We start from the raw sequence: 14,970 nt of genomic DNA on the forward strand, positions 1-14,970 counted from the left end.
TGACATTACTACAGTCTCACAAGGTAAATATAAATGCCTGTCCTCGTACCGTTGTCTATTATAAACGCGAAGGTGCTGTTAGTATCTGAAGACGGCTCCTCTCGTCTATGGAAGTAGCTGTGCTTGTGTTATGAAGATATATGATTGCTGCCTCTTCTGCTGAATTGTATATGTATCGCCTCCCAGTTTTGCGTTACTCCCCTCCCAAAGTGACTTCATACTGGTTCAGTGATGTTGCGCCTCTTCAAACCCTCCTCTCTCAGCCAGCCCTTGGCGGCCCCCTGTTTGCTGTCTGTAATCGGGACCCATCCAAACCCAACAGCAAAACACACGAGCGTGGAGACACCCCCCGCCGTTACCCAAAACCACCCTGACAACAACCCAGGAAGCGTCCAACCGGCACGCTTCCGCCCGGGCACTGTAAACCACGCTGGCAACAAGCGGCAAACCAATCAGAGTCCAAGCTACAGTGTCGGCAGCCGCCTCCTGACGCCAAACAACCAATGAGCCTGAACCAGGGGTGGGGCTTCTCTACAAGAAGGGGGGGGGGAGAGACATGGAGGGGCGTAGAAAAACAACCCCTTTATTATTGTACTATAACGAGCTTTTAACCTCACCACGCCGGGGCAGAAAAACACTTTCTATTAGACATTAAAATGTTTTACAGCCATTATTATTATTATTATTATTATTAAACAAAAACGCACATGAACATTAAATAAATCCGCATTGTAATGTTACTGCAGCGCTTACTAACATGATCCAGATACTTATGAAGAAGTGTCGCCGGCTGCTTTCAGTGAATAGAAAAAATAAAGATGTACATCTTTTTGATACTTACAGCTAGCCGTAGGTTAAGTGTTTACAGTACTGGATTGGCCCTTGTGCCCCGGACTCGGGTTTGCAGCTAGTTTTCTTTGACAGCAGCGTTGTGTGTCAAGAGCCCCCCTTTCCAGGCCACCGTGACTTGCAGAATGTCCTGCTCTGCAACACCACGCTGACTCACGCAGTGCGCAGGCGTGGAATATTCCAGAGCGTGCTGGTTGGGTGACGGCATCGCGTCAGAGTTTATTCCCTGTCTCTCCAGACAGTAGGTTAACGAGGCACAAAAACAAAACACGTTTACTAATACTGTATTCATCTTAATAACAGCTGCCTTAAATCAATATATATACACACACACACTACGCGTCAAAAGTTTTAGAACCCCCCCCCCATTTTTCCAGTTTTTATTGAAATGTAAGCAGTTCAAGTCCAGTGAATAACCTGAAATGGTACAAAGGTAAGCGGTGAACTGCCAGGGGTTAAAAAAAAAAAAAAGTTTAATTACCAAAAACTGAAAAATAATGTGCATTTCAGAGTTATATAAAAAGGCCTTTTCAGGGAACAAGTAATGGGTTAACATCTTACAGTAATGGGAGTAAATTAAGCCCTGAAAGTTGATGCTAACAATTCCTACAGGTGTCCCAACTTTTGTTGATTACTTACAAACCCTCTATCTGTATAAAAGCAGTGCTGGAACAGACTGTGTTACTACACCCTCTTAAGCATTTGGATAGTATTGTACTGCAGGAAGTAGTATATTGCTATCATAATGGTGAGAAAAAGTCAATTAACAAAGGAAGACAGACAGACCATTATAACCCTTAAAAGTGTATGTCTTGCCTTTAGAGAAATTGCAAAGAAAGCCAAGGTGTCAGTGTCACTGGTGTGTAATTATATATATATATAGAATACGGATATCTATATATAATATACTTATATAGATATATATATATATATATATATATATATATATATATACAATTTTTCTGTACCTACATTACCCTTTAATGGAAAAGGGGCAAAATACCTTTTCCCCTGAAGAACTGAACGCCCAGACTTGCGGGTCGGTCTTCTAAAGCAAAAGCAACAGGTTTCTCGAAAAATCAATGGCATCTTCACGAGTTAATAGATAATCCCTGTGTGTGCTATTGCATTTAAACGTAAATTTCTAAGAAATTTTGAACATTGTATAATATTATAATAATAATAATAATATAATAATAATAATAATAATAATACACGGTCTATCATGTCCCTATCTATGAGTGCCAGATCAGTACAGGGATAGATACTCACTCAAACCCCCCATAATCCAGGATCATGTTCACCTACACTAAAATATCAATGAACTGGAGCGCTACCCTCCGTGGCTAAGCATACACTACAGTCGCGGGGTTTGTTTTACAGTTCAGTTTGTCTACGTTCCCCGAAACCAGTTCTAACCAGCTGCTGTTCTGTTCCAAAATAGTTCTACTAGCCCCCCCCCCCCCCCCCCCAAAAAAAAAAAAATACGTCCGGCCGGTCAAAGTCACAAACAGCTCCGGCCGGTGAGTCACAAAACAGGCCGTGTCTCCCCAATATTTTAAAGCTTGGAGGAGGGGCGGTGGGGTGTAAGTGACGCCATTCTGGCTCCATTACGGAGCCCAAGACGCGTTGTAAGCGAATTAGAAGACGGAGCCCAAATGTGGGGCCGAGGGGGTCAGTTTCACTGCCCGTCCAGACTGCAGACTCGGGCGCCTCCCATCGCCGAGTCACCGGGAGCTGCGAGGTTTGGTTAAAAATGACAGCTCGAGTTTGTCCACGTCAACAGCACTGAGCTGTTCGGCCGCCACCATGGAACCCGGAGCTCCGGTAGGCGATCTTTGCAAATATGCGCATATAATGTTCTTTCAGAATCATTATTATTGCAAAGGGGGTTACATTTTTATTTTATTTGTTTTACCAGGAAACACTTCTCACACTCAAGGGATGGCATTCTAAATAAATTGTCACAGAATGTCACAAAATGTATTATTTTTTTTTGCAGCTGCTAACCATATACGTTTCCATACTGTGTGTGTGTGTGTGTACGTACGTAAGTACGGGTGACTATTTCAATGCAATAAGTACATTCGTATTAATAGATGCATTACAAAAGACTATTAAACAATTAAAATATATGATAAGTTATCTTCGTCATAGAAATTTTTCTATTGTTTATATATATATATATATAATCAATAAATGAATACTACAGTGTGCCAGGGAGGGGAGGGATGATTGTAACCTTTATTGAAACTATAATTCTGCGTTACATATTATCCTGAAGCTGAATGAAGGAAGACTGGGAACCGACATCAAATTAAATGAATGATCAAGCGCTGCAGCCAGTCAGTACAAGTATAGAAAGTTAACATAGAGATAAACTGCCGTTTAAAAAACAAATAAATAAATAAACACTATTGTATAATTAATCTGACAAAGATCAAATATTGGCGCAATGCAATATTAATAACAGTAATATTAACAATAATGAAAACTTCGCTTAAAACTTTCCTGACATGTCACGAGTGGTTGCAGAGATGCTCCTGACAGGCAGTCGTGCCACGTCTGTGCATTTTCAGTCGAGTTGCTTGTAGAAACGCTACACTCAGTTGTTCTCGGGTTTAGTTTCATATCTCTGCTGTAGTTATATTTAACACAACAGCTCTAAATGTATTTAACTTTTATAAATTGCTGTTTCGCGTTTGTTGTTTTTGCTTTAATCATGTATGATATGCTAGTGTGTTTATGTGTACAAACAAGCACACTGCACGTCTGCGTTGGTGAAGAGGGTAGTTAGATAGGCCTTGGCAACTATAGATGACGTGACGTATTGCATTGCTGCAAGTCGTCATAGTTTAGGTTGAAAGTTCTTAGGGTGGTTCCCAAATTGTCATGGCATTTTAAAAGAGATAGATAGATAGATAGATAGATAGATAGATCGAATGAATTAAAAATCTGATTTAATGGCATTTAATCTTACTGTCAAAAAAACTTTGAAAAAAAAACGTATACTGTTGATGTTTTGTCACCGAAGCTGGCATTTTTTCAGCTTAGTTACAGCTACATACCAAATTTACAAGCAAAATATGTGATTTGTATCGAGTGCCTTACTGTACTCTACATCTGAATGCACAGGTGCTTTAGCGCCCCATATAAACGTTTACTGTGGTGAATTTGCGCAGTCTGTCCCATGCTTTCCCCCGTGGTAATGCTACACATTTACCACAGTTAACCCCGGTTTACCTCGCTGTTCTTTACCATGCTTTCACTGTGCTTTCTTGCACATTGATATGCTTTTACTGCGGGAAACGTTTATAAGGGGCTGCTGGGTTTTTTGCTGGGTTTTATTGTTTCTCTATCCTGAGAAAGCGGGCATCAGCAGCCCAGTTTGTTTACATTACCCACAGGTAGTTTCAGCTGTGCAGGACCCAACCTGGTACACCTGTGTGTGTATGTGTGTATGCAGCGGTAGGAGGTTATAAATGAACCGCTTCCAGCGCTGTCCTAACAGGTGCTCTGGAAATCAAAGCAGAAATGTAAAAATAATAATAATAATAATAATAATAATAAAGGATTATTATAAATATAATATATATATCTAATAATATATATATCATATATATATATATATATATATATATATATAGAAACGTCACGTCAGCAGTGCAGTGGTGGGTTTAAAAATAGAGCTGCTTACTGGAGGCAATGCTTGGGAAGAAACTGAAATAATGTGTCTGGATTCGATTACTGTACTGTAGTATCAAGGGGCTTGCTGTGTGACTGCAGTGGATCGATGTGCATTCAATACCTGCAGCCTCCCCATCCCCAGCCAACGCACAGCAGGTAGAGTGAACAGGGGTTCCAGCCGCACCCCGATCGCCCATCACATCAGTTGTCTTCCCGGCTCAAGTTCTGTGATACACTTAGACTCTGAGTCGGAAGCAGTCAGTGCATAACAGAACTTTGGCTTGGACTGACCCGGCAGCCGGCTCGCTGCGATCCCAGGAGGGCGGAGGCTGGAGCGCGGAGCGGAGTCCCGTCCGTCGCTGTCAGTGTGTCAGCACGGGTTCTAGAACTCCAGGTCCGGTGAGGCGGTTGTAAATGAGACCGGGTTTTTGTTTTTGCCGGGACCTGAACATTCCCTGTCAGAATCTGGTTGCGTTCCAGTTCTAGCGTCGTAAATTCTAACAAAGCATCGTAATCGAGGCACGGTAAAGCATAATAAAAAGTTCGGTGAAACCATGGTAAACTGTGGTACCTGCATAAGTGAGGTGACCGTACTGTTTGTATTAATAATAATAATAATAATAATAATAATAATAATAATATAGCATGGGTCCTATTTACACAATTTTTGTCTATATTTCTTAGGTTTGTATGCTGTAGAGATAGTAGGCCTTTGTTCCAACAGCTCTTCTACCTCTGCCCAGTTTAGTAGCTCACACAGCATACAGCCCTTAGTTTGAAGAACATGACGATATAATTAAAGCTGCAAATAACTGTTTCTCTTTTTTTAGGAAGCATCGCTTTATACAGTCAAAGTGCTTTTCATATTGGACAGTGATGACAATCGGCCTCTTGCAAAGGTACCTTTCTAAGCAGACCCCTGGTTTGTGTGGGTATTCATGTGTGCACTGTCATGGTGGGTGAGGAAATAATGATAATAAAACATCAAAGTAAAACAACTGAAGAAAACAAGAAATACAGAAGAATGATAAATATAACTAAACACACTCTCTCCTCTCCTTATCAAATCAAATATAACTAAACACACTCTCCTTATCAAATATAACTAAACACACTCTCTCCTGTCCTTATCAAATCAAATATAACTAAACACACTCTCCTTATCAAATATAACTAAACACACTCTCTCCTCTCCTTATCAAATATAACTAAACACATTCTCCTTATCAAATATAACTAAACACACTCTCCTTATCAAATATAACTAAACACACTCTCCTTATCAAATATAACTAAACACACTCTCCTTATCAAATATAACTAAACACACTCTCCTTATCAAATATAACTAAACACACTCTCCTTATCAAATATAACTAAACACACTCTCTCCTCTCCTTATCAAATATAACTAAACACATTCTCCTTATCAAATATAACTAAACACTCTCTCCTTATCAAATATAACTAAACACACTCTCCTTATCAAATATAACTAAACACACTCTCCTTATCAAATCAAATATAACTAAACACACTCTCCTTATCAAATCAAATACAACTAAACACACTCTCCTTTTTTACAGTACTATGATTCTGAGCTGTATCCTTCCGTGAAAGAACAGAGGAATTTTGAAAAGCATGTCTTCAACAAAACACACAAAACTGACAGTAAGATTTATTATCATTCTTAATAATAATAATAATAATAATAATAATAATACTGTTTTTTATTTTTGGGGAATTCCTTGTATTGCTTCGTTGGTAAGAGCCTGTGCAGTATTGTAAAGTGCTCTGCTGGATGTACAGGTTACACTGCTGCTAACATTTGAGATACGTCTGCATTAAAACTGCACCTTTTTTTAATTGCATGTCTCCAAGCTGTTTCTTTCTCATTTTATAAGATGTTCTTGTCGTCCCCCATCGTCCCCGACCCGGTGTGATTGAATTTTTGGAAGGGGTGACCATTGTGAACAAAAGCAGCATCAATCTGTTTTTCTATGTCGTGGGGAGCGCTAATGAAAACGAGGCAATACTGCAAAGTGTAACTTGCTGTCCACCCAGTACCTTCCAAACATTCAGTAGAGCTACATTTAGAAACAAAGAATAAATTCAATGACACGCCTTTCCACTGGAAGCCTTTCCTAAAGTCTTCACAGAAACACTAACCTTAAAGGCATCATCTTTAATTACTGTATGTATCGTATAGGCCTTGTCGTAAATTCAACTCAAAGAAACGGTAAATGTTCGCTGAAACGAACGCTGTAGTTGAAACGTTTTGTCCTTGAACTGATCACCTTTCTTTCAGTGTTTCTATACTGAGCATCAAAATAAACTTTTATATTTGGATAAAATTCACTAGATGTGATCGAAAAATGACAAACTCTGTTTTAGAGCAGGTGCAGTGCCTTTTCATTGTGCTGATTAACAACTGACATCACAGAGATACTGCAGAACGATCTGTCCATCTCGGGCAGGTGTCGTGACTCTTGGTCTCCCGGTTCATTGACAGAGCCACAGCACGCTGCCCTAGTCCAGCCCCCAACATGCCGATCGCACGAAGGCGCTGCTCTCTTGACAGACGTGGCATATTGTTTTTTTCTGTGATTTTCTTTATTGCTTGCAATTCAACAGCTGAAATCACTCCCTATCCAGTGTCCAATCAACTGTCTCACTAATTAAGTGATTAAGTGCATATGCTTCAGTCATAATCACTCAAGCATGTCATGGTCAAGAATGAATGATCAAGTGATTAAAAAGAAACCAAAAACATTTCGTCAATGTCCATCATTTGTATACCAATTTTTTTTTTTTCAAAACGAAATGTGTTCTAATAGTGATATGTTTCTTTTGATGCTCGGTATATATCTTTAAAAAAGTGACAGACTTGTTAAGATGTGTGTCCTTTGATAAACCGCAGTGTGGTTCAGTGAAGCAGATCGCCTCATGTAAAGAAAAATGGGAGTAGCAGTCAAGTAGACACACATTTCAACCAGTGCATTTTTCAATACAAGCTGGCAATGCTTTGTGAAACCGGACCCTCCCCTCTTCAATAAATCCCCTCACAAAAGAATAAAACAATAAATAAATACAGCAGAATGAGGCCACAGAAAAACAACAGGAATCAGATATCCGTTTTGGCGTTCCTTACCTCCTTCCTTCCTTCCTCCCTTCCTCTTACCTGCTTTCTTCTTCTTCCTTTCCCCCTACCCCCTCTCCCTTGGTAGACCCTGTCCAAGCCTGCCTACTGCTTTGTTCTCTTTGACTATATCTTGGGTAGCGCTGAGCTGCAGGGCGAGCGGACTCACAGCGCATAGAGAGAGAGCTCAGGTAACCCTGCACGTGCTCACACGACACCACAGCACAGGGCCTGGGGATCTGAATTCAAACGAATGTGTCGTGGCTCTTTCTGACACTTTTAAGGGGTTATAGAAGTTTAAATTGCTGCTGCTGTTCGGTCATTGTTCAAATACATTAGCAAACCCTTTGCCACCAAGTTTGCACCGTTGTTATTGTAATGGTTAACATTACCAGCTATAAACAACTAGAGATGCATGTAGGAGCTCTTAAACTAACACTTGAGTTGCTCCTTAGAAGTGGGTTACATGCTGTTCCATCACGAGCCCTTGTGTCTACAGCGACCCAGCGCCTTCAGAATGCACACAAGGTCCTGATGCGATACTCTGTGTTCACACAACTGAGATGCCATTGGCATGTCAAAATATACATATCCATTCTACAGCCTATTCCCATTGCAGCTGCCCTTATCCTACAGTTGCCCCTTTAACACAAAAGCCATGCCTTGAAAACAGCTTACCCTAGTAAAAGCATAGCAAAGTGTGTTAAAGCCCAGAGAGGTGTGGTAAAGCGTATTTTAAAAAGACATGGGGTGGCAATGCAAAATTGCTTTGCAAATTCCAGTAAATTTTAACAAGTTGTTCTCGTTGGCATAAGTTATCGTTCCTTGCTGCAGATCATTTTAACGGATCAAGCAGCTGCACAGTTTTAAGGGAACCAGCAAGCTGAGCACTCTGCTTAGACCCGTCTGTGAGGTGCTGTACATGGACTGCATTTCTGTGCCAGGAGTTTTTGTATTTAGTTGAATCTCTTCTTTTATTTTCTCTCTCTGTCTGTCTAGGTTGATGATAGCCCCCTGTTGGAGCACAGCGTGGCTCAGGTAATACACATTTCTCACGCAGGTTCGGCAGCCCTTCTGAAAGTCTGCTGTGTTACAAATTGGGGTAAAAAACTTTGTCCAGTTTAACCCGAGAGAGCAGTGGGTGCATGGTGTAAGCATGGGGAAAATAAACACTCCAAAAAACTCATTTCTTACCTCTCACTGGCACCGCATGGCGTTAGCCCCTCTCCATGTCACTTTGCTTTGACCGCGTTTCATTTCCCAGACTCTAATTTTCCATTTAGCCTGTAATCCCCATTAGGGATAGTGTTCTATGTGCAGCTCACTGAGGAATTCTGCCTGGAAACATGGAAACAGTGGAATTTGATCCTTGTAGCTAGCTCGAGTAACCCCCTCCTCAAAATACATCTTTATTTTAACTAACCTGTGAATGAGGGTATGCCACAGCTAGCCAGGCTGTGTGTAACAATGCATGACGCCCTACTGCCCTCTGGTGACGGACATCATTAAGGCACGGTGGTCACCCAAAGCAGTGGTTCCCTACCCTGGTCCTGGGGACCCCCTGTGCCTGCTCAACTGAGCTCTCAATTAACAAGGCCCTTAATTGAACTGATCGTTTGCTTAATTAGACCTTTTTAATTGTTTTCAGCTCTTAAACAGCTGCAGATTTCAAGTCAGCTGTAACATTTTATAAGTAAACTGTGACTGTTCAAGAACTGAAAACAAGTAAAAAGGTCTAATTAAGCAAACTATCTATTCAATTAAGGATCTAATTAAGTAATTGAGAGCTCAGTTGGAATTAAAGCACAGGTTCCTGGGGGTGTCAGAATCCAGGCTATGAGGGCATGTGAGTTCGAAGGGTATATCTTCAGAGAGTTACAGTCTTTCACGATGGATGATGATTAGTACAGGGCTGCCAGACTCCGTTCCTGGAGGGTCGCAGTGTCTTCTGGCTTTCGTTCCACCCCAAGCTCTCAATTACTTGACTGGTTTAATTATTTGATTAGCTGGACACATTTAACACTCATCCCCAGGTCTCAAACTGTCTCATAGGTAGCAAGCCGTGAATCAAGTGCATTTTTTAAATCATCAGCTGTAAAAGACCTTGATGTGTTCAATTGAACAAATAATTAGATCAATTGTGTTAATATATATGAACAGAATTTAGATATTTTATCTAACGTTGTGTAATCAAATAAACTACAAAAGTATTTATTAATTTTATAATTCACACTAAAGCATTTTTCCTGTTATCTGCAGCGCCATCTGCTGGTTATTTTGTGTCTTGCAGATAAAAGGCTGCGTTGGGGTATAATGTTTTTTTTATTGCAGTTTTGATACTAAATTCCCGTTAAATGTTTTTATTTATTTCAGGTGTTGCAGTCGGCAAAGGAACAGATCAAGCGGTCGATTCTGAAGTAGAGGAGAGAGAGAGAGAGAGAGAGAGAGAGAGAGAGAGATATTATACACGACTGTTGGACAAAACCAAAAACAGTGTTTCATTTTTCACTCTGCGGTAATAATTAAACCGTGTCAGATTATTAAAAGCGGTTTAGAAAGCACTAGAATGAAATGTTTTTTTTTTTCGTTGTAGAACTGCGTAATTTAAAACGGTAGAGTCGTAAAATAAAAACAAAAACAAAAATAAACCTCTTTGAATTACAGTTCTGCTGCCGATTTGACCATCCCGTTTACCGATGTAATGTTTTGTGTGTGAGGTTTTATGTATTACATTAAAAAAAAAAAAAAGAAGCCCTGAATTAGATGCGCCGCCTCGGCTCCTGTGTTGTTCCTGCTGGAGTGATTTTCTCACGCCGCACGCAGTGTCAGTGGTTGCTAGGCAACAGTTCCACGACACGCAGCCCACGTCACGTGGAAGTGCGTAATCAATGCTTATGCAGTAACAGAGTGGAAGTGCTGAGCCAGCGGAACCACAGAAGGGTTTTTTTTTTTAATTTAAGAGAAATGTTTTGTCGTCGTCGTCCCCCTTTATGGGAGCAAAATGTACAATTTAATAACTACATGTAATGTTAAATGGGATTGGATTAAACTTGCGTTTGTGTGTTATGGCTGCTTTTGGTGGGAATCCACGTACCTTCAAAATACTTATTTTTCGTTGGAGTTTTTTTTTTTTTCTTTGAGAAACAGTAACGGGCAGCTAGTAAATGTAAATGAAACTCATTTAAATAGTTATTTGTCTCTGCTGTTGCACAGATTGGCACTGTTTGAATTCTGTGTGGTTTCTGATTGTTGACTGAAAAGACGATAGCAGCGGTATAGCGGTAATGTCCTTGTTCAAAGAGTTCCATTTTTAATAAATACATTCAGTGTAATTGTACTCTGTGCTTTGCCCAGTGTGTTTCTGTAAGTACCTTGGTATTACAGCCTGACAACTGCGTTAACCGCTGTTCAGTTTTGTTGGTGGCGGCCCCCGGGTTACGCTGAGGTTGTCCCGGCTCTAGAAGCTTGGAAAGCCGCGGATAAATCTACAGCTGTGCCAGTGATTACAATTGCAGCGTTTAAAGTGTGCACGTCGAATTCGTTTGTACACGAAGCCATATCGATCATTGATTTGTATTTGTTTTGTCATGATGTGGACTTTTATTATTATTATTATTATTATTATTATTATTATTATTATTTATAAAACTTGTAACTGAACAAAAAAGGGAATTTCTGAAACCTACCTAATAAATATTTACAAAACTATGACATGTCGTATAGTCTATATTAGTAAAGCGTTATTTTTTCCTGCCATTCGGACCTCACGCGTTCCCTTTGAACCCCGGGAATTGTCTTGTGATACCCCGATCCCTGAATGATACAGGAATGCGTGCTTTCAGCGCACAGCGAGCGCCTGTTCAATATAGATGAATGGTTTCTTAATAATAATATCACACCGGGGTCAAAATGGCTTAGCCGCTTTACTATCATGTGTTTGCTAACCTCTGTTGCAGAGTGATGAAAACATCTAATAATCATTTTAAAATACTTTTTTTTGTTAGTTTTTTTAGTATTTCAATTACAGTACACAACAGCGTGAAGAGTGTCGGTGTGTTTTCATAGATGGTCTTAAACTTACCTACTTAGCCAAAACACGGAGATTTTGAAGTTCCTGAATAAATGGTAATTATTAATAAAAAAAAAGCTTCTACAGTAGCATAACAGGTGTCGTTTGTTCGTTGAATGTCATCTGTGTGTTTCTATACTTAAAAACAAAACAAATGAAACCCTACATGCTGTAATTTTAAACAGCAGCGGATAAACTGTAATATTCTGTATCCAACAGCCAATCACTGTAGCGCTGCTCAGCATAAATTATGTTGAATTCCTCAAACGCGATTAATTAGCATTTAGAGGCGGGGCAGAGGAGTAAGCTTCTGATTGGTAGACTTCCTATACAAGTCAAGCAATCAGGGGACTCTTACCCGCCCACTTGTCATGTGACAGGGCGGGCAGTTTCTTTGTATTAAAATACACAACCTGATTGGACAACAGTAGTGGGCGGAGTCTGAATGTCAAACTCCCCCACGATGTTAAATCGCTATATACAATTGCTTATCAAATACACGTTTTTTACACCTTATTATGAATTACGAAATATAACCCAATGTCGTTTCATTTTTTATTTTATTTTTTTAAATCCCCAAAATATATGTAAAATGTTGTATTTATTTTATCTTACCAAATTAAAAAACAAAACAAAAAGTTTATACAATCTATTGCATACCATCGTGTACGTTTCAATAAACAAAATAAAATTAAAGCATGTATTTAAAATAGAAAACATTATACAAATTAAAGCTACTTCATCCTCAACTATAAAAAAAAGTGGTAAACTTAGATTTAAAAAAAAAAGTATTTAGTTTGTCATTGACTTGAACAAACGTCGTTCTTCTATAAATGATATAATGTGCTTGAAATAGGACACTAAAGCAATCCCTCCACACGAGGGTATTAGTAAATGTGACAAAGAAAGAAAACTCGCAGGTAAAGTGAATATTTTCCCTGAATCGAGTAAACCGCAGCCCGTTCTGCAACACGCAGTCTTTTCACCACTTACCGTCTGAACTTTGTATGGACGATTCATTTTAATGAAACTTCACGTATCAGTCAATTGCACCCAATGAATAACTGTGCTAGTTGCATTTAAACAACACCTGCACAAACGATACATTATACACAGAACTGTTCATCATATATATATGAGGCTCCCTTGAGAAAGACATGTACAACATATCGAAACGTTGGGCAGCTGGCTCTTTGAGCTAATATATATATATATATATATATATATATATATATATATATATATATATATATATATGCATATCATATGGCATTTATACTACATATATTTTATCGTAAAGTTTACCGTAAACTTTTGTGTAGCATCCAGGTGCAAAGTCACAAAGAAAAAGTAATTAGGTCCACAAAAAGTTACTTTATTCATTAATACAGAAAACGTTCGGGAAGTCGGGACGTGTCCAGATTGCAAGAGCCTTCTTCTGCATATAAGATATTATATATATATATTATATATATATATATATATATATATATATATATATCTAGGTCATCCATTCCAGTCATTTCAAAGCAATAGAGTAACATGTAATTGTTCTAAAACTACAAATTGTAGGTCATTCATGTTCTGTTCAGTGTACAGTATTTGTCTGTACTGTTGTACGCGTCTCTCACGTAATTTATTTGTTACATTTTTGGCAAAATATGCAGATCAACGGATCATTTGTTGGTGTTATTTTGTGAAAGCAACTAAATATAAATAGAAAAAAACTTTTGCAATATAAGTTATAAAAACATTGTATTATTATTATTATTATTATTATTATTATTATTATTATATTATTATTATTGACTATTTGTCCCTCATACGTAGCCTATACCATTAAAAGCCAGATGTTTCAGAAGGTTCATGTAAAACTTGCTGACTGACCGGCTACTAGATGCAATTGCCCAATATAGCTGCAATCCTGTCTCAATCCTCGCTGCATTGCACTGCCCTCTGAGGCGATGCGGTGCTGCAGTTTTCTTCAATTCTTGGTCTGTATCGCCACCTAATGGGAAAACTTGGTAATGCCCCATGTAATATCCGAAGGTCTAAAGGCGCCGTGCGTGGACCCGGTCGTGTAGCGCAATCGTGTCAGGTGTATTAAAGAAACATCATAATTTGGGTTTAATGTCTCTGTTTCTCATTCGATGATTTCCCAGTGCAAAGGAATCGAATAACAAGTGTCGTCGATTTTACAATCCCTATGAATAACAGCTAAACGAAGACTGCAAGCTGCAGATTTTTTTTATATACAGTATCTGTAACACACACACAGAAACCTGATAACCCGGTATCATGCTCATTACTCAGAAATGCCCATTATTCAAAGATCAACTCCATGGGCACGGTGCTACCGTTGTCTCAAACGCGACCCCTGGTGGTTGTAAGGAGAGACTGCACAGTTATTATTACTGTACAGTACTGCAGTACTATTTAAATACAGTGTAGTTTACAGTCAGTGCAAATAATAACACTACTAACATACAATATGAACTAGGATGCAACAAGTTAGGTTTACAGCAACTTGCATCTACAATGGGGTAGAGCGGTACAATAGTGCAAGAATTGTGCATCAGCTGAGGATCCTGTTGAAAAACACGTTGCTGGATAGTAAATCAAAATGGCAATACCTTAACAAATAATAATTAACAACGTTTGAAGGGTAATTGGGCTTCTAAACCCCACATTTCTGTTCCCTGCCGCTTACACGTTCTTAACCAATTTATTTTCTTCAGTCTTTTATGCTGGAAGTTAAATGAAGAAATTGACACCTGTTGCAGCGCCACCCTCTGGTCATAAGGTGAAAGTGCAGTTGATGGAAATAACACGCGCCTCTGGTCACTAAAAGGAAAGTGAATTAAATAAGAGGGTTACCCACGCTCTCCAACGCGTACAGTACTTCTGTAAACATCTCTGCCTGTATTGCTGTATATAGCAGACTAGTGATATTTCCCAGAAACATGCTATTTGTGTCATTCTAAAATACACTAAAAGTAAAGTTTACATGTTGTTTACTGTAATCTCTGTCCTGTCTGTTCTGGTATATAGCCAAGTACTATTTAATAATCTAATAATAATAATAATAATAATAATAATAATAATAATAATAATAATAATTCCCATTTAATATTACACAATGGTAATAAACCCAGACATTGATATACAACATTGTAATAAGTGTGATAGACTTCGGATATAGTATAGGTTAACATGTAACTGTACA

General features: G+C 38.9%; 1 long non-coding RNA gene across 1 annotated transcript; it reads left to right on the top strand.

Moving 5' to 3' along the window:
- Positions 1-2,569: 2,569 nt before the first annotated feature.
- Positions 2,570-11,386, top strand: LOC121324599. The gene is made up of 5 exons (XR_005951247.1): positions 2,570-2,676; positions 5,367-5,435; positions 6,123-6,207; positions 8,675-8,713; positions 10,049-11,386. It is a non-coding gene; the product is annotated as an uncharacterized LOC121324599 (long non-coding RNA).
- The last annotated feature ends 3,584 nt before the right edge of the window (positions 11,387-14,970 follow it).

Source organism: Polyodon spathula, chromosome 12 (genome assembly GCF_017654505.1).
Source record: "Polyodon spathula isolate WHYD16114869_AA chromosome 12, ASM1765450v1, whole genome shotgun sequence".
NCBI classification, from domain to species: domain Eukaryota; kingdom Metazoa; phylum Chordata; class Actinopteri; order Acipenseriformes; family Polyodontidae; genus Polyodon; species Polyodon spathula.